The 21,373-nt window shown below is 43.3% G+C and overlaps 1 long non-coding RNA gene across 1 annotated transcript in view; it reads left to right on the top strand.

The window, feature by feature from the left end:
* Nucleotides 1-21,373, top strand: part of LOC144761484 (uncharacterized) — a 265,693-nt gene that overhangs the window by 78,498 nt on the left and 165,822 nt on the right. The window contains exon 2 of the long non-coding RNA XR_013595741.1: nucleotides 10,704-10,759. This is a non-coding gene — a long non-coding RNA (uncharacterized LOC144761484). The remainder of the gene's footprint in view (nucleotides 1-10,703; nucleotides 10,760-21,373) is intronic.

Below are 21,373 nucleotides of genomic sequence, written 5' to 3'. Positions count from 1 at the left end.
ATGGTGGGACTGCCCGAGAATACTAGAATGTTGGGAAAAGATTACTACATGTATGCTTACGGTGTGTGGAGGACAGATGGAGATGTCGCCCCAGTGGTGTTTATTAAACATCTGGGAGAAAACAGACCTAGCAGCGGGAGAAAGAACCTGGGTCACACGAGGCTTTACAGTGGTTAAGCGCAATATTGCAAGGACATGGAGGGCAGATTCTGCACCTGCATTTGGAGATTGGAAACCCTACATGGATTGGTGCATGCAGACTGAGAGGGTGGTATATGAAGGTAGAGGCTGCCCGCAATAATGGACAAAAATATGGGGGGAAAGGAATAGAGCTAGGGGTGGGTCTGCTCTGTCCGCCTGTCAATACCAATTCCTCACTTGGAGAGGATTAAGAGCACAACACAGTGAGAATAAGTAGTGGAATTCGATCAATGGGAAGGGCGGTGAATTATACGATATACAGCCAATGCTGATAGTCCTGTTGAATAAATGTTGTGCTACCTATTAACATGTACTAATTGATTTCTTTGTTTTGTATTTTGTTTATGGCCTGATTTGTAGTACATGCAACAATAAAAAGACTAATAGAAAAATAAAAAAGTCCTCTAAGATTGGCATATTGAGATTTGCCTCCTTGAAGCAGGCGCTAAATGTTTTTATTTCTCTAAACATTTACACTTTGTATGTGTGCTGCACTGTACAGCAGACTTCTAATGTGTGTCTACGAATAGGATTTTGAACTGAAAGCGTATGCTTCTAGTACAAATCCTAAGCTAGACATCGCATGCTTGCCCCTTTGCGCCATGATGCAACGGTTATGCATGACACTAGGCAGCTTGTTTGTGCACCAGTTCAATGAATGACAGCAGCAGCATGCAACTTTTAATAAATATGGCTCTGCACTGCTTTTTTGTGTGATGCTTGAACATTGGTTCCTGCTCTGCTTTGTGCAAAAAAATAGTTTGCCCCACAGTAAAAAAATTATAGAGAAAAACTGTTTGGAATGTATACATGTGACACATTCACAAGGCAGGGCATAAGAAGAATTTAAAAAAGGCCAAGGTACAAGAAAACAGAATCATGTGCAAGGGAGCTAATGTGGAATGTGAAGGACTACAATAGCTTCAACAAGTTGGGTCCTTGGTGGGTCTGACAAGTAGCTCACATGTGAATCCAAAGTCATTCATCTGTTTTGCACTTGGATGTTTCAGAGGCTCCCTCTTGATGTACGGTATTGCCAAAGCTTTTTCTTATTGTTGGACTAATCACAAAGCTGTATTAACTTTGGCTACAGGTTTTTGAGTTTTAAAAGGAGTCTTTAAGGACTAGTGATGACTTCTTTTGATTTGTTTAACTCCAGGTACAGTACATTCTAGGGGCCAATTAGCAATGCTACCTTGGTTTGAGGCAGAGTTAAAGCTGCATTATTTTCTCATGTTAGGCTCCTGAAGCCCTGCAGGAAGATAGCACAGTCAGTACTCTCTTTATATGGCCCCTCATCTCATTCCAAAGGGCTAACATATGTTTTCAAAGGATTTTGACTCTGTCATGAAAGCAGAAGCTAGAGGACCAGCAGCAATTTTAGAACACACTTTGCAGCTCCTCCTGGGACCAGATGTCTGATTTAATGTTGACAGTTTAGCATGAGTAACCACCATATGGGAGGCTAGGGTCTGGAAAAAGTCAGCACAATCCTCCAATCTTTCTCACTGAAGTGAAAGAACCCAACATTTGTTGTTGCTTGCAAAGTGATGTATAAATCACCCCAACCCTTGGAGTGAATAATTGTCTTTTATTGCTCTTAAACTACAGGGTTAAGGTTGGATTTTCCTGACCTTGATATGGAGATTCCTTCGCTGGATTTAAAAGCAATCATTCAATCAGGAGTTTGTAAAGTATGGCTACTCACCCGTGAGGGTCTCAAGGCGCTGAACTGAAAGTTAATTAGCATGAGCCTCTGCCAGCTAGCAGCCTGTGCTCAGTTTGACTAGGTGGTAAATGGCTTCCATGATCAAACAGTAGGCTGACCTGAATGGCAGAGATGATTCCTCTGAACTCCACAGAATATTTGTTTCAAATCCTGCTCGACGGGTTTGATGAGCCACCTGTACCACCTGGGGCATTCTTGAAAGGAGAGAACAGGATGTCAATTCAATTCTTGTGGATCCCGTCTGGTTGCAGAAGCACCCTGTGTTTGTCATCCTAGACTTCTGTCTCTTGGTTTTATGTGGGTACAGTGCCTGCTTCAACTGGATTTTAGTGTTCGATGTGTGAAGACACTAGAATTATCATAGTATACTCCCCACACTCACTCCCAGCTCTGAGCGCCCAAGTTGAGTGTTATCAAAGACATTTAACATCTTGGTTTTGCTCTGACCCACTGCATTGTTGGCCTCTTTCTAGTTTGGTAATCAGGAGCTACTGCAAAAGTAGGTAGATCAGCACATGGGAACTTTTACCCCATTGGTTAGGAATGAGCAAGGAATTACCCCGTCCACTAGTTTATGTAAGGCATAAATGTGAAATCTCTAGGCACCCATTTTATAACCCTTTCTGGACCTGCGGAAGATCAGAAGAGGATTGGACCTGCTGTCTGTGACCTTAGAGGATCTCGGACTGACTGGATTTACTCCCTCTTGCATCAAGGACAAATAAGTGAACTCCAAGTGGACTCAGTTGGTTGATCTCCTGTGTGGCCAAAGGACATCGAGCTGCAAGAGCCCTTTTCTTGGAAGTACCCAGCTGACCAGAACCAACTTTACCTGCCCTCGACCCTGATATTGGCCTGTGACTGACACCATGTGAGTCTCTAAATGACTCCCCTGAAAATCTTAGGGTCTTTAGGAGAGTGGTTGCTAGGCATTTAAAAGACTAAGGGCCTCATTTATAAAGGAATTGGTGCAGGGCAGCACCTCAATTCATCTTGCTGCGCTATGCTGCCCTACCCCAATGTGAAAGGGCAGCAATGCACCCTATTTATGAAATACAGTGCATTCCTGTCCTTTCCCCCTTAGCTAGAACACAATTAAATAGTTCTCCTTGTTATACCTGCCTTAGGGAGGCTTTAGGTTTTGGCACTGCCCTAGGTTTATGTCATTTTATAAATCTGGGCCAGTGTTAAAATCCATGCGTGTTGCGAGGGAACACACTGCAATGCCCATGGACTACCTCCTTTACGCAGAGTAAGGCAAAGCAGCGCTTTGCACTGCCTTGCTTTACCCCATATCTGTGAGGGTATGCAAAGCCGCGCAAGGTGGCTTTGCGTCGCCTCATAGATATGATAGAGAGGCCTGCACCACCGGAGCATCAAGAGAGTGATGCTCCAGCTGCGCAGGCCTCTTGTAAATAATGTACATGCTTTGGGCCAAATATTGGTATTAGGAACTAGAGAACTTAACTTTTACATTTAGTAAAGGGAGGTGAGGAGCATAATGTGGATGAAAATAAGCCGCTACCTAGTTCTATACCTGAGAAAACTTTAATTAGCAGTAACTGCAGAGGCTTATTGTCTGTTCCACAAGTAATAATATTTTTTGTGAAAAAGGCTAATAACATTTATTGTGAATCACGGCTGGCACCTACAGTACAAGGGCATTAAACTAAGAAGTGAGCTCTTTATTTGTTCTATTTAATTGGGTCTACTTCAGTTCATCTGAAAAACATTAAACAAGCAGGATTTGAATCAGTGTATGAACATTCTTGCCAATAAAAATGCATTATTTTAAGACATGTTCTAGATCATATATATTCACACTTTTTTTTTAAACAAGCAGGATTCGAATCACTGTATGATCATTCTTGCCACTAATGTATTATTGTATGACATCTTCAACAGTGGTAGGGCATCACTACTGGCAGTATTTTGATTGACCTGGCGCGCCCCACAGGGACATCTATTGGCAGCCTGCGGTACTGCATCACTTTGGTAAAAGGGAACAGGTCCCCCCTCCCCCCCAACACAGGAAGTCCCCGCGCATACACATGGTTCACATTTCGCCACTCCTGACTCGGAAGTTAAATCGACGCAACTTTTCGGAAATAAACCACCCGGAAGTGTACCATTGCAACGTGTGGAGGGCATGCTCCATATCATGTCACCAGGAAGTAATTGAACAGCTCGTTGGTTCGATAGCTGCCCCCGAAAATGTGGGTGATTTTATACCTCTTTGAAAGGTCTAGGTAAGGTAAAGTAGTGTTAAGCTGAGGACGCATTCAATTAACAGACCCGTTTTTATGTTCGCAGGAAACGGCGAACTGGTTTCGTGGAAGCATTACAGGTCATACGACATGAGACCCTCTGGGAGCTCTGCGAGCACGGACACTGGGTCATTTCTGTTCTGGTCTTACGTCACGAGGCCAGGTAGAAACAACATTTTTTTTGTTAATTGAACTGAAGCCCCGGAGAAAACAAAATGCAATGTGGATGCAAATGGATGCAGTACCGCAGGCTGTCGCACGGTGTCCCTGCGGAGCCTCACGGGGACATCTAGTGACGGCCTGTGGAACTGCACCTTCACTGCTGACGATGGAATAAGATAGGCACGATTCATTCCCGAGCCGTCAAAGCCTGATAGTTTGCAGTATTTTTCTTTTGTGTGTTATCTTTGATCCTTTAAATAGGGAGGGAAATACGCCAGTTCTTTGTAGAGTTTCAGGTGTACTCTGTCAATATCTGCGCTGGTCTGTGCAGGCTCTTAATGGGCAGATTTTCAAGCCCCTTGCGCTACTTTTGCGTCACTTTTCCCATGTTAAAAATGACGTAAAAGTGGCGCAAGGGTCTTGTAAATCTGCCCCCTACTGTTCGCAACTTTTCCTGTCTTTTCGGGGCAGATTTACGACTTCTGGCACATCTCTGCTAATCATCAGAGATGCGCCAGAAGAGTTGCAACGCATCTGCCCACTCATGCACCACTACTGATGTGCCGCGTTTACAATGCGGCGCACCGTGGCGCTCGGATAGGCAGATGCGTGACGCATCCCCGGCATAAATGCGCGCATTGCCGGAGTTGCGACGCAGCTTCAGCAAGGCTCTAACATGCTGCGTCAACCCATACTCCTGCTTCAAGCAGGCCCAGGGTTTTGACACAGCATGGCCCTAAAAGTGACAGAGTGAAATGTTGTAGATTTCACTCAGCCACTTTTAGGAGGCGTTCCTGCACTGGAACGCCTCCCCCCCCCTGCGCAGGAACGCCTTCTTGTGGCGCAGGGCTTTACAACGTGACACATCTCCCAGATGCGTCACGTTGTAAGTACCCCGCAGCATGGCGCTGGCTTTGCCCCGCCTCTGCGTCACAAAAGTGACGCATTGGTGGCTAAAAGAGGCGCAAGGGGCTTGTAAATCTGCCCCTTCGTGTTTTTGTGCTAGCACTATTCAAAATGGTAGTTCAGCACTTGATTGTGAGAACCCCAAGCTTTTTTTTATAGAGAAATCATACTCTCCCCGTAGTTGACAACATTACACTAAGAAACATGTGTGCACTGAAGTAAAACATGCAGGGCTAGAATTACCATGACTATGCAGAGTTACACAAGAGGAGCAAAGAATCTGCTTTGCTGAGCAAAAGTTATTTTGCAATGTAAAGGTGCCCTTTTCTCATGCAAATGGCGCTGCTCGCTGCTTTGCTGGGAGCTTTATAAGGATGTAACTTGGGCAGACATTGCAACCACCTATCCTTTTTGACAAAAAGTTTTATCTACGAAGATTTTGCATATTGAGCTTTGCCTCCTTGAAGCAGGCGCTAACTTAGAGAAGTGTTTTTATTTCTCTAAAAATTCATTCTTTGTGTGTGTACTATACTGTACAGCAGACATTCAATTTATGTTTATGCATAGAATTTTGAAGTGGAAGCGTATGTTTTAGTACAAATCCTCAGCTAGACATCACATGCGCACCCCATGTTGCAAAGGTTATGCATGAGACTAGGCAGCTTGTTTGGGCACCGGTTCAAGGAATGACAGCAGCAGCATGCAATTTTTAATAAATATGGCCCTGCCCTACATTTTTCCCCTTGAGTGATGCTGTAACATTGGTTTCTGCTTTGCTTTGTGTCATAATTAATGTTTGTCCCTTAGTAAATAATTTTCACAGACTAAAGCAGTTTGGAATGTATACAAGTGCCACGTTCATAAAACAGATGCAAAAGAAACGATGGACAGTCGTTGCAAACATTCATCCCCAGTCACAAGGATCTGGGGGGCATATTATAAAGATAGGCGATAAAATTGGGCTTGATAATACGCTCTATGGTATTCCGATTGAAGCTCAGGTTAGACGTCCTTCACATCTAACATGTGTTTCAATTGGAATTCCATAGAGCATATTATCAAGCCCATTATCGCCGTTTTACCGGCAGTTTTCTGCCGCTAAAGCGGCGATAATTTTATCGGCTGTCTTGATAATATGCCCCTGGGTTTAATCTATCATTCTTTTGCTCACCACACCACCCCAGTTTGGACCTAGTCATGCCCGAACTGCCAAGCCAGTCCCTCCCAGGATCAGAAACTAGCATCCTGGGACCGGTTTCAGTGCATGACCTTTCATCAGCCAGGCTAGCTTGAATCCAGTGGTGTAGTGTGCACGGGACCCACATCTGGGCATACTCCTCCCACTTAGGGCAACATATGCAAAAGAAACAACTGATGGACGGAATGCTGGACAATGCACACATTCACCCCAATCACAAGGATCTGGGTTTAATCCATAATTATTTTGCTCACCACACCACCCCAGTTTGGACCAAGCCTTTTTACATTCACTAAACAGGGCATAAGAAGAATTGGGAACAAATCCAACACAGAAGAAAGCAGAATCATATGCAAGGATGCAAATGCAAAATGTGAAGGAGTACAATAGCTGTAAAAAGTTGGGTCCTTGGTGGCTCTGACAAATAGCTTACATGTTAATCCAAAGTCATTCATCTGTTTTGCAATTAGATGTTTCAGGGACTCCCTCTTGACATATGTTATTGCCATAGCTTTACCTTATTGTTGGATTTAATCCACATTTGTACTAACTTTCGCAACAGGATTTTGAGCTTTAAAAGTTGTTTTTAAGAATTAGTGATTACTTCTTTTTGATTTTTTTTATCTCCTGGTACATTAAATTCTAGGGGACAATTAGCAATTCTGCCTTGGTGTGAGGCAGAGTTAAAGCTGCATGCTTTTCTCATGCCAGGCTCTTGAAGCCCTGCATGAAGACAGCATGGCACCCTCCTTATATTGCCACTTTCACATCCCAAAAGGCTAACAGATGTGTTGGAAGGACCCTGACTTGATGTCAGGAAAAGCTGAAGCTAGAGGCGCAGGTGCAAATTCAGGAGTTATGTAACAGCCCCTCCTGGGCCTAGATGTCTGATTTAATTTTGACCGTTTAGCATCGGTGACCACCATATGGGAGGCTAGGGTCTGGAACCGGTCAACACAAACCTCTAGTCTTTCTCAGTGAAGGAAAATAACTCTACCCTGTAGTTGCCTACAAAGTGGTGTAAAAATTACCACAAACCTTGCAGTGAATAATTGTGTTTTATTGGTCTTAACCTACAGGGTTATGTTTGGATTTTCTTGACCTTGATATGCAGTTTCCTTAGCTGGATTTAATTTTGACAGTTTAGCATCGGTGATCACCAGGTGGGAGGCTAGGCTCTGAAAGAAGTCAACTCTAAACCTCCAATCTTTCTCAATGAAGTGAAAGAACTCAACATTTGTTGTTGCTTGCAAATTGATGTATAAATTACCCCAAACCTTGGAGTGAATAATTGTCTTTTATTGCTCTTAACCTACAGGCAGGGCCGGACTTGCCGTTGCGGGCACCGGGCAATCCCGCGGTGGGCCGCAAGGATGGGGGCCGGTTTTGGGCCACTGGGAGCCGTATTTGTTACAGGGCTGCAAAACCGGCTCTGTAATTAAATTGTCGAAAACAGGCCCTGGCAAAGAGCTCTGTCGCATCCCAACCCCCCTGGGGGGCTGGCCGAGCACTTTGCCAGGGCTGGTTTTGGTTCCCAGTCTGGCCCTGCCTACAGGGTTAAGCTTGGATTTTCTTGCCCTTGATATGCAGTTTCATTACCTGGATTTATAATCAATCAATCAATCAGGATTTTGTAAAGCATGGGTACTCACCTATGAGGGTCTCAAGACGCTGAACTGATAGTTAATAAGCATGAACCTCTACCAGCTAGCAGCCTGTGCTCAGTTTGACTAGGTGTTAAATAGCTTCCAAGAGCAAACAGTAGGCTGACCTGAATGGCAGAGATGATTCCTCTGAACTCCACAGAATATCTGTGTCGAATCCTGTTAGACGGGTTTGATGACCCACTTGTACCACCTGGGGCATTCTTGAAAGGAGAGGACAGGTTGCCAAGTCAATTCTTGAGGATCCCCTGTCTGGTTGCAGAAGCACCCTGCTTTTGTCTGTCTCTTGGTTTTATGTGGGTACAGTGCCTGCTTTAAACTGGATTTTAGTGTTTGATGTGGGACGACACTAGAATTATAGAATGCTCCCCGCGCACATTCCCTGCTCAGTGCCCAAATTGAGTGTTATCAAAGACTTTTACCATCTTGGTTTTGCCCTGACCCACTGCATTGTTGGCCTCTTTGTAGCATGGTAATCAGGAGGATGTATGTCAGTACAACGCGATCTTTTAGATCGCGGTACTTTACAACGCTGCCATTACAACGCAAGTCGTTACAACGACTTGCGTTGGTGTGCGTGGATTGAGGATTATTATAATTTTATATTCCAACACCAGCCCACGTAACAGTAGGGAAGGTGTTGGAATATAAAATTACAATATTCCTTATCCAACAGCGCCATCCAGCGCAAGTCGTAGTAACGACTTGCGTTGTAATGGCATCGTTGTAAAGGTAGTGCGGTGTAAACACCGCGTTGTAAACGATGTTTCCCAATCAGGAGCTACTGCAAAAGTAGGTAGATCTGCACATGGGAAGTTTTACCCCATTGGTTAGGAATGGGCAAGGAATTACCCAGTTCATTAGTTTATGTTAGGCATGAATGTGAAATCTTAAGGCACTCATTTCAGAACCCTTTCTGGACCTGTGAAAGATCAGAAGAGGATTGGACCTGTTTTTTGTGATCTTGGAGAACCTCGGACTGACTGGATTTACTCCCTCTTGTATCAAGGACAAATAAGTGAACGCCAAGTGGACTCAGTTGGTCGATCTCCTGTGTGGCCAAAGGGAGACATCGAGCTGCAAGAGCCCTTTTTTTGGAAGTACCCAGCTGACCAGAACCAACTTTATATGGCCTCGACCCTGATGTTGTCCTGTGGCTGACACCCTGTGAATCTCTAAATGACTCATGAGACATACTATAACAAAGACACTAGAATGTCTAGGCCAAAAACCAAAAAAACAAAACATGCTTCTAGTAAGAAAGATGAATATGGAAACATTCCCTCAGAGATAGTCACTCTGTGTGAGATTTGTGTTGTTTACCTATTTTTAGAGCGGGCCTCATTCCATGAGCAGTCGCCAGGAGAGGTGAGTAGTACTCTGTAAGGCTGGGCTATCTGCGGGCCGGAAAAGCAGGCGAGGAGGCCGTATGTAGTGTGCTATGCTGTAGGTTTATTTATACAATGAGCCAGAACCAATGTCCCAACAAAAGAAAGGAAAGCAAGGAGAGGTCCGGGTTCGCAGTCCGCTCCGGGTCTTGGGTGCAGTCCTGGGGCGGGGACTCTCCGACGACAGCTCCGATGCAGAGGAGATCCACGGAGGGCAGTAAGAGAAAGAAACAAAAAGGACCGTTAGTCTTCTCCTTATGCTCCAATGCTAAACCGAACACCGACACCCGGTCGTGAGGGGGCGGGAATAGAAAAGAGGCCGTGAGGAAAGGAGGGCGGAGGGAGGTCGGAACACAAGGACGGGGTTGTAGAAAGGGTGTCGGGAAGGGAGGTGCGATAACGGGGACAGGGGGGGCCACTACAAACAGTGCGAGTGCTATACAAAATATGATACAGTGCAAAGTACGTGCTGCTAAAGAGAAGGGTATATTTACAGGGCGTTACTAGGACTCCTAAGGAGTTGGGGAAAGGAAGGCTGAAGACACTCACCCGGTCCGCCGTAACTCTCCAAGTGAGTTACGGCCGCTCTTCAGCCACCGCCTGTGGGCTCCACCACTCTTCGGTCCACACCTCTTCGTCACACGTCTGCTCTCCTACTCCAGCTCCGGTCCGAATCTCCTGCCACAAAACTCCGACGGGGTGTTCTGCTCGGATCCCGCTTTTATCCTGTGCTGACTCTGCCTCCAGGGCGGGACTTCCGGGGTCGGCGGGATATACTTCCTCTGGTCCCGTGGTTCTGGTTGGTCCCTGGGGAAGAAAGAAGGGCGGAGCCCCGTGTGTTATGGCCGGGTTGCCGAGTTCTGTCCTCGCCCCATGACAGGGGGTGCGCTGTTGTAGTCCCGGTGGCGGAGAAGATTGAGGTAGGTGCGGGGAAGTACAGCCCTCCTGGGGGGGCCGCGGGGGCGCCACCTCACATACTCCCACTGAAAGTTGGGTGAGTACATTATTTTGTTAATCATAAGTGCTACACATGAATGGTTACTTGGACAATATAGCCAATGTGGGTGTATATGTATACAAATGTATGAGAGACATAGAGGAACAGAGTTCTTGGATGTTCTAGGCCGAGAAAAGATGCGTTCTAATTCAAACACTTTATAATTCAAAACATTTTATATTATTTTGTAGGAATGAATCCAAAGTTCCTGTTTGGTTCGCTCACTTGTTGGGAGCTACAGGATATGGTAGGCTGTATTGCACCAACCATTTGATTTGTCAATAGTATATTGTTTTCACATTTTTGCTGTAGCGTTATCTACATTTGGTCCTGACGAAAGCCTGTTGGCTGAAACATGTAGACCTGCCTTTATACCGCATTTGACTGTTATTTTTTCAAACTGTTAGCGCTCTGTTTTTAGAGTTGCAACAACAAAGGAGGAATGCCAGTGCTGATATATTCTTTTCCAAATATTTACTTTCACCAAAGTACAGACATCAGTTCAATACCTGGGTTTATTGCTATTTAAATAGCTATTTATTCACAATGATTTGAACATCGGACATTTTATCTATTTCAATACATCTTTACAGATTGTATTCTTCACAAACAATAACTTGGAACACAAAACAATAAAAAGAATGTAATTTCAACCATCTCCACGCTCAACAAGCATATCACATTCACACCACTCTCACTCGAACAATGGTAAAATACATAGGGTCAACCAAAATAAATTGCAAAATGGTTGTAGGGGATAATGCAAACAAAAAATACACCACTACTGATTTAGCTTTCAGTTGTCAGAAAAAACATATCATAAACAATCAATGGGTGTATAAGCACAAAACCGGGTGACGTATAATTAAGGCACCAGGGTGGCAAAGGTTGACCCTACAAGGTCTACGCGTTTCGAATCCTCACTACTCACGGGATTCTCTTCAGGACCTTAGCACGCTCTTCAAAGGAGACAAAAAGTGGAAGAGAAGACCAAATCTAAGTTTCTAATAGAGTGGTTGTAACCTCAAATCACTCCTAAGCACTACTACACCAAAAATTCAAATTCAGCTTACCCAACAGTGGTGCAGACGGAGAGTTATCTAAAAGTCAGAAAAGAAAACAAATCCACACACAAGAGAAAAGAAGAAAGAGTAGATAAGATATTAGTGCCACTCCTCAAAACCTGATTTCTGTTCTAAATGCCAATATAGACTTGTAGGTTACCTTAGCGAGAATTCCAGAGTAATCTTCATTAAGGGCAGTCTTCAACGACAATGCGCGGCCAGCAGGGGTAACCCTAATGAATAGCGTTTATATAGTTTTAATATTCGCGTTCCAATAGCTGTACACCAGACGAATAAAACAATCACATAAATGCATGCGGGCACGCATAAATCAATACTATCGAATTGTGCTTACCGGGCAGAGTTCGTACTTCAAACCCGGAAGTGGATTCAGTCAAGTAGGTTAACACCAGGCGACATCGGGACAAATTTTAACACGCCGTGTTTCTAAAAAAATGACCAGGGTGGACAATATAAAACTCAGTTTAGGGCAAACTTGGGACAGATATGGAAAGCGCAATATCTAATCCCGGGGGCCGAACACTCACCGGTAGCGAGCCGCGTCTGGTTCCCAAGGTAAACACTTCGTCAATGGCCATCGGGCGGATGAAGACGCATGCGTGGCTCTAAGCCTGCTGGAAAATGTAGTTTCTACGGCGCGAAAAAATCGCGTGGAAAAACAAAACTGCTTCAGCATATTCGGGCTCTCTAGATTCAGAGGAGGGGGGAAAAAAGGGGGGCTAGCATCACCATTATGTGGAAGCTCAATTAATTATAAGCCATAACTCAGATGTCATCCTAAGGATCCACTAGTGAAAAAATGTTCAACTAGTGAGAAAAGTTGCATCCTTTTTAAGAGTTGTATGTAGAAGAATGTGGATGAAAAGATTCTTCACGTCAGAATTCTGCTGCACAAAAGGAATTAAAGTTTGTAAATTTCAGATAATTCATTGAGACCTGACACGGCCGTGTCAAATTTAACGATTTAGAGTTGACACAGGGATTGTGTTTATTAAAGCTGCTGGCACTACCCTAGTAGTCAATTTTAAATTTTGCACTTCACTTTCACCCTTTTTGCACTGCAAACCTTCAGCACCACTGATCAAGACTGGTGAGTGGCTTAACCGATCACTAGGGTTCAAAACAAGCTTAGTTTTTACATCATTCTCTGTCGGACACACTAATGGTGCAACGAACGATGAATCCCAGATGACGAAGTGTAGCCACGCATGTGGGCTGATGGGATTCTTTTTTACTAGAAGCATGTTTTGTTTTTTGGCCTAGACATTCTAGTGTTTCTGTCATAGTATGTCTCATGGTTCTTGGACCAGTAGGTTTTTTGGTGTTTTTTCATTTGGTAGATTGGGGATTAAACACTACCAGGTCTTTAAATATTTTCCTAGGACCCTTTTGTTGAAAGTTCTGTGTATGTAAGTTAGAGCAGCTATGCCTGCGGGTCCCTGTTTTTGATAGTTATTCTTTAATTTGGAAGAATACTGTTTCGCTCACCTTGCTTTCTGTCCTTGCTCCTTGAACATGGCTGACTTTGCAGGTCTTGCTTTTGATGATGATGTATTACATTCAATACGCTTGGAGAACCGTAGTATCTTAGATGTGTTGCCTGAGGTACAGACTAATATACAAGATGACTGGTTAACATTGTCCAATTTGAAAAAGACTCTCTCTCGCACCACTATTCATGAAATAGTGATGGCAGAATATTTACGAGGTAAATGTGCACCTACAGGTTTGATTGTCACAAACACCCCAAGATTATTCTTGACTGATAAAGATTTCCTACGGGATTGGTTGCTGATCGCGTGGCAATGTACACGCGATTGGCTGATCTTAATCATTAGCACGGCTAAAAGGGTAGCAGATGCGATCTTAATTGAAATACAGATCCTAGAAGGGCAAATTAAGACGACCATATCCAGCACCCTATTTAAAAAGAACATGGAGGAGACCAACAAATCCAATAAAGATTGTAAGGAGAATATCCTTGTGACCAAGATTGAGAAGTTTAAAAAGGATCTGGCTCGTTTTTCACTGACCAATATCTATCCCTTCACTAGTGATACATACACACCACCAGAATATAATAAAAGGGGCAAGCGATATGGTTCAAACTACTCTACATCTGATTCTGATCAGGGCTCTAGTGATTCAGATACTTCAAACGCTAATACACCTAACTATAGGGGTAGAGGCCAACCGAATAGATTTAACCAAAAGAGAGGCATACAAGGTCCATATCAACATCAGGGACCATGGTGGCCCATTGGCTTAGCCACAATTTCCTCAGTTTCCACCACATCCACTGTTTTTTGAAAATCAGCCTTTTTTTAGGACAGCGCCATGGATGCAACCGAGGCAGGAGAAGATCTCAGCCTCAAGTACACTGGGGGGTGAAACAAACATTCCCCAATACATGGAGCAGGAGGGGTCAACAGCAGACACCCAGAACAAGCACGGACAGGACGACTTAGTAGTCAATTTGAGCTCCCGTGTTCTGACAGAGGATGAATGGTTGGTACTAAATAAAGGGTTGGGCTTTGTTCCCACCAATAAAGGTAACCCTTTCCAACTAAGATGTGAACTCGAAAAAAAATTCCGGAAGATCCACCTACATTTCTTTTTTACATCTACAGTAGGTGAGACGGAACAAGGGTCCCTAGAAACACGTACGATCAACACTGGCTTGAAAGTGCCTTCCACTTTTACCCCTGTGACACATCAGGTTCCATCACAAATTCAGGTCTTAGAAAAAGCAGTAACTCATGATGTGATGGCTTTATGTGACTCTAAGTCCTCCACCTTTCAGAACATCTCGGCAAGAGAAAAATCTGCCATGAATACTTTGGCTAATGATAATTCAATAACGATCAAACCTGCCGATAAAGGGGGAGCCACGGAAATTCTAGACACTGAAGCCTACTGCACAGAATGTTTGAGACAGTTGGGGGATACAAAATCATACCGGTCACTGACTGCTGACCCGACGCCCAGATTAACTCAGAGATAAGGTATCTTGTGGAAGAAGAAAAAGCAGAAGGGTGGGTAACTGCACAGGAAGCACAGTTTTTGATTACAAGTCATCCCACCATGCCATACTTCTACGTCTTACCTAAGATTCACAAAACCCAAAGGCCACCATCTGGCTGGACGATTATCTCGGGCATTGGTTCTCTTTTAGAACCATTGTCGACTTTTGTTGATCATTTTCTCAGGCCTTTAGTCAAGGAGATGCTGAGTTATTTACAGGACACTAAGAATATCCTGAGGTTACTACCAGCGATTGATTTTGATATTGAGACTGACTATTCAGTCAGTTTCGATGTTTAATCACTTTATACCTGTATTCCACAGGAAGAAACTCTGGAGGTAATAAGAGGCCTTTTGGAGACAAGGGACTTAAACAGTATCACACCAGTACACTTCATCATGGAGTGTGCGAGATTGGGCATGACCGAAAACTTTTTTAGATTTGAGGACACCATCTTTTTGCAAATCTCTGGAACATGTATGGGCAGCATTTTTGCGCCGAGTCTGGCCAATCTCTACATTCACGTGTTTGAACAAGAGTGCGTCCTTGTCCACAGCAACCCTTTTCAACACCAAGTGTTGCTGTGGAAGAGATATATAGACACATTTTTTGTCATCTGGAGAGGGTCTCCTACCAATATCCTTGACTTCCAGATCTGGCTCAATGCCCAGAAGAGATTTCTTAAATTTACAGTTGAATTCAATAAACTCGAACTCCCCTTTTTAGACATCTTGATCTTCCCAACACAAGGGAAACTTGGGAGCAAACTCTACAAGAAACCAATGGCGAAGAATTCTCTACTAAGCTTTGGGAGCCATCATCCCAAGACACTTCGGGAAAATTTACTAATTGGTCAATTCCTACGGGTACGTAGGAATTGCTCAGAGAAGAAAGGCTTTGAAGTACATGCTAGAGCGCTTTCTCACCAACTCCAGAATCGTGATTATCCCTCACGTTTAGTGTGCCAAGCCAAGAAAAGGGCCTCGAACAATAATCGTGATGCGTTGCTTGATTTACCAACGGCCAAACAACCTTTACAGAGACTAACTTTCGTGAATACATTTAGCACATTATCCAACCAAGTACAATGATCAGTGCGTAGACATTGGAAGATTCTGAATGTGGGGAATGAGTCTGTTCCTCCTCCTCTTTTCTCATTCAAGAGGGGAACTAGTCTGCGAGATTGTCTAGTCCATACGAGACCAAGAACCCCAAGACATGACTCTGTGAATCCACTTTGGGGACTCCCTTCGGTCCAAGGCCATTATGCATGTGTGTCTTGTACTGCGTGTCCCCAAACAAATACAACTAAATCTGTGATATAGGTACTGGGAGGCCTTGGATTCTGAAGAGACATACTAATTGCAACTCAGAAAGGGTCATCTATATGATCACGTGTTCATGCTCATTGAGATATATTGGCATGACGACACGGAAAATCAAACTAAGAATAAGTGAACATAAGAGCACGATTCGGTGCAACAAACAATCAACGTATGACAAATCATTTCCTGACTTTGAAGCATAAAGCCGAGGATATGACATGGATTGTCCTTGAACAACCTTTTGTTCCGCCACATGTCAGTGACATCAGCAAGTTTTTGTTTGTCAAAGAACAAAAATGGATATTCAAATTTAAGACAGACTGTCAGGGACTGAACGATGAAATTCCGTGGGTTACTTTGTAACCTGGTGTTCGCACCCCATTACACGATATATTATCATGTATAGAATACATTTTTTACAATCATATGGTTCCAGCATGCGTAGCTTCATAGCTGAAAAATAAGTGATTGGCCAAAAAACGAATGATGCATAAAATATATGTGACACAAAGGAATACAATGATTTAGGTATTGCGACTTACTAGCATTAAAACAAGTTGGAGAGACACAGGGCGATTGAGTCCAGAGTACTCTAATGGTCACATACCTTTTACAACCCTAATATATAAGCTAATTCATTGTGAGAAACAATCTTTATTGATACATACAATTAGAGTACTATTAGAACTAACACATATGACTTGTTACCGTATGATAATCCCACGGATAAACACATGCAATCTGTATTGTATTTTACAAAACACACAGGAGTTAATAAACGATAAGCCCACTGAAGGATGAGACAGTATCCAATTTCAATTGGTAAAGCCACGACATTGCTTTTTCTGTCCAGACTGCATATGACGCATTGGGAACTATGAAACTACATTTCCCATGAACATGCTGTTCTGGATCAAGCGATTGACGCATGCGAAAAGGCAAGGTAGGGATCTGTCTTAAATTAGATTTGATGTCATGAGGGTGTTGGTGCCTTTGATTTCGAGGTCGCATTAATATTCCGAATTTATAAGAGAAATGCGATCTCGAGGTCGATTTAACTGTGGCCCATAGGATATTTGCTAAATGCACACTCAAGACTCTGTATAATAATAATCCTGATAAACATTGGAAAGATTACACTCACCATCTTACAAATAATACATTTTGAATGCCCAGAGCGTACCTAGTTTGATTGTATATATCGCTCAGAAAACTACCAGACTACAATTCCCATGAGCCTGCTGTGGTAAGCACTATGAGATGTACCACATGATTGTATGTAGACGTGGTTTCCGCCTAGAGGAGTATCCTCGAAATGGAATACCTGACAGCGGTTTTCATACTTTTACATATTCAAACGCATGACAATCAAGTGAACCAATGGGGTTTTGTGGCAGAAACTATTTATTTACGAATCCTGCCCGAACGAGCGCCTCCCCCTCGGCTTAGTAAATACCCGAGGTACCGACGGACAGATAGGGACAAACATGCCTATATTCCCTGAGTTTACGAGTCTGTCTCTATAATCTTCACTACCCTTATAATCGCTATAGCTTGCTAGTTTGGCTCACTACGTTTAGATAAAGGTATCATTAGACATTTGTACGCTGGCTCCTGTTTGTCCTGAGCCTTTTTACCAGCTTTTTGAAACAGGACCCTTGCTTAATGGGTCCCATAAAATTCATTCTATTATCACATTAGACAACTGAATTGCAATTGGGCATTGAGATGTTTTTATGTTGCCCTTAACCACTTTACCAAACGGCAGGATTAGAACACAAGTCAATAAGGTTCACTCCTATTGATACTTACTATCTTTATTCACACGTAAGTACTAAAGTGTGGTCTTTGATCTGCCCTTAATTGTGGGGGAGACTGTTTTTGATACTAGTTCTGTTCAAATATGTCGAGTGCATCTTAGTCATGAGGGTACCCTGTGAAGGTTTGTTGGTCAAGGAGGAAGGTTTTAAATATAGCAAGGTTCATGATGAATATGGAAATATTCCCTCAGAGCAGTCGCCAGGAGAGGTGAGGAGTACTCCCACAGAAAGTTGGGTGAGTTTGTTATTTTGTTAATCATAAGTGCTACACATGAATGGTTACTTGGACAATATAGCCAATGTAGGTGTATATGTATACAAATGTATGAGAGACATGGAGGAACAGAGTTCTTGGAAATTCTAGGCCGAGAAAAGATGTGTTATAATTCAAACACTTTATAATTCAAAACATTTTATATTATTTTGTAGGAATTAATCCAAAGTTCCTGTTTGGTTCGCTCACTTGTTGTGAGCTACAGGATATAGTAGGCTGTATTGCACCAACCATTTGATTTGTCAATAGTATATTGTTTTCACATTTTTGCAGTAGCGTTATCTACAGTTAGTCCTGACAAAAGCCTGTTGGCTGAAACATGTAGACCTGCCTTTATACCGCATTTGACAGTTATTTTTTCAAACTGTTAGCGCTCTGTTTTTAGAGTTGACACAGGAATTGTGTTTATTAAAGCTGCTGGCACTACCCTAGTAGTCATTTTTAAATTGTGCACTTCACCTTCACCCTTTTTGCACTGCAAACCTTCAGCACCACTGATCAAGACTGGCGAGTGGCTTTACCGATCACTAGGGTACAAAACAAGCTTAGTTTTTACATCATTCTCTGTTGGACACACTAATGGTGCAACCAACGATGAATCCCAGATGACGAAGTGTAGCCACGCATGTGGGCTGATGGGATTCTTTCTTACTAGAAGCATTTTTTGTTTTTTGGCCTAGACATTCTAGTGTCGCTGTCATAGTATGTCTCATGGTTCTTAGACCGGTAAGTTTCTTGGTGTTTTGTCAGTGGTAGATTGGGGATTAAACACTACCTGGTCTTTAAATATTTCCCTAGGACCCTTTTGTTGAAAGTTCTGTGTATGTAGTCTCTAAATGACTCCCCTGAAATTCTTGGGTGCTTTAGAAGAGTACTCCTGTGGTTGATAGGCATTTAAAAGACTAAGGGCCTCATTTACAAAGGAATTGGTGCAGGGCAGCACTGCAATTCTTCTTGCTGTGTTATGCTGCCCTACCCCAACATTTATCAAGCCTCCTTTATCAAGAAGCATTCCTGCCCACTTAATCCCCCTAGATGCACTGACTAAGAATCCTATAACTGGCACAGCGCGGAGATACCCTTACGGGATTGATTCCAGCGCTATAGAAGAAATAAAAAAATAAATAAATAAATAAAATAAAAATAAAATAAATCAATGAAAGGGCAGCAATGCACTGCCATTTATGAAATAGTGCATTCCTGTCCTTTCCCTTTTTGCTGGCACACAATTTGCTGCCTGGTGCCAATGTAGGCACACTTGCACCATGATGCAAAGGTGCTTTGTAGCAGGCAGGATTGTTTTTGTGCTGGAAGGGGCACCTTCCTGCACAAAACAATCCAGAGAGGTGTTTTCCTCGTTCTATGTGTGCTGCAGAATGCAGCATCTGTGGAGAGAGGAAAATATGAGGAAACATTAAAAATGTCTCCTTGTTACACCTGCTCTAGGAAGGTGTTAGGTTTTGGCACTGCCCTAGGTTTATGTGATTTTATAAATCTGGGTCAATGTTAAAATCCATGGGTGGTTCGTGGGAACAAACTGCAATACCCATGGAATACCTCCTTTACTCAGAGCAAGGCAATGCAGCGCCTTGCACTGCCTTACTTTATCCCATATCTATGAGGCCATGCAAAGCCGCGCAGAGTGGCTTTATGTTGCCTCAGATATGATAGAGTGGCCTGCGCCACCGGAGCATCAAGAAAGTAATGCTCCATCGGCGCAGGCCTCTTGTAAATAATGTACATTCTTTAGGCCAAATATTGGTATTAGGAACAAGGGAACTTAACTTTTACATTTAGTAAAGGGAGGCGAGGAGCATAATGTGGATGAAAATGAGACGCTACCTAGTTCTATAACTGAGAAAACTTTGATTAGCAATAACTGCAGAGGCTTATTGTCTGTTCCACAAATAATAATACATTTTATAAAAAAGGCTAATAACATTTATTATGAATCACGGCTTGCACCTACAGTACAAGGACATTCAACTAAGTAGGGAGATCTTTATTTGTTCTATTTAATTGAACCTGCTTCAGTTAATCTGATGGCGAGTATTTAATGTTCTAGATTATATATATTCAATAAATGTGTTTTAAAACAAGCAGGATTTGAATCAATGTATGATCATTCTTGCCACTTCCAAAGTTAATTCATGCCCTCTCTATTATCTGAAGGAATACCTCCCATTACTGAAAACTCTATTCTCCATGACTATAGAAGTGCCTTCCCAGTGTGTTTGTGTGGTTGGAGTGTATGTCATTTATTGCAGTATTACCTTGTACCGTTGTTTGGTACTCTTTTGTAACATGCACATGCTACTTTTCTCTTGTAACACACTGTTTGCTACCTCTTTAAGGTCGCCTCCACTCACGATCTCTCCATCCTAAGCTCCACTCTCGACTCCATTCAAAACTAAATGTCAACTCATCAACTGATTCTGAATCCCTCCAAAACTGAATTCCTCCTCCTCTCCTCCTCACTCTCTCCTACCCCGGTTCAATCATGGATGGATCAGATGAACCTACTTAACAATAAACTCATCATTGTCGACAGCGCAAAATCCCTTGGTGTCATACTCCACAAAAAACTCAATCTAACCCCCCACATCAATTCCATTGCAATGTCTGCTCGATACCAATTGCGCCTTCTTTGGGGAATTCGTCGCTTTTTCCCGGAGCAGGACCTTAAAACCCTGGTGCAATTGCTGGTCCTCTCCAGACTGGACTACTGCAATTCTCTTCTTACTGGCCTCCCCAAATCCCACTTGTCCCCCCTTAGATCTGTTCTCCATTCAGCAGCTCGTTTCATTTATGGGGCCAAAAGAAGCGACCACATCACATCAATGTTATCCACCCTCCGCTGGCTTCCCATCGAGGCTAGAGCTATCTACAAGACTGCCTGTATCACCCACAAAGCCCTGCACTCCTCCTCCCCTCGCTACCTGGCGAACAGGCTGAAACTCTCTGGAGGCGCTAGACCTTCACGTAATGCGGAAAATCTACTGCTTGAACCTCCCACTTTCAAGAAGGAAAGATCGATGGCCCAATCCTTTTCAGGCAACACGGTGAGAATATGGAACTCACTTCCGCCTCAGCTCCGGACCATCACCTCCTCCCAGGTCTTCAAAACAGACCTCAAAATTCTCCTCCTCCAAAGACACCTCCTAAAGTAATTCACGCCCTCTCTATTATCTGAAGGAAGACCTCCCATCACTGAAAACTCTGGGGCATATTATCAAGGGCAAGTATCGCCGCTTTCTCGGCGAAATGTGCCGAGAAAGCGGCGATACTGCCAGAGCCCTATTCACAAGGGCATTTTAAAGCCTGCCCCAAGC

Source organism: Lissotriton helveticus, chromosome 6, assembly GCF_964261635.1.
Source record: "Lissotriton helveticus chromosome 6, aLisHel1.1, whole genome shotgun sequence".
Lineage (NCBI taxonomy): Eukaryota > Metazoa > Chordata > Amphibia > Caudata > Salamandridae > Lissotriton > Lissotriton helveticus.
Note: the sequence above shows the minus strand (reverse complement) of the source record. Positions and strands in the feature narration are given on the sequence as shown.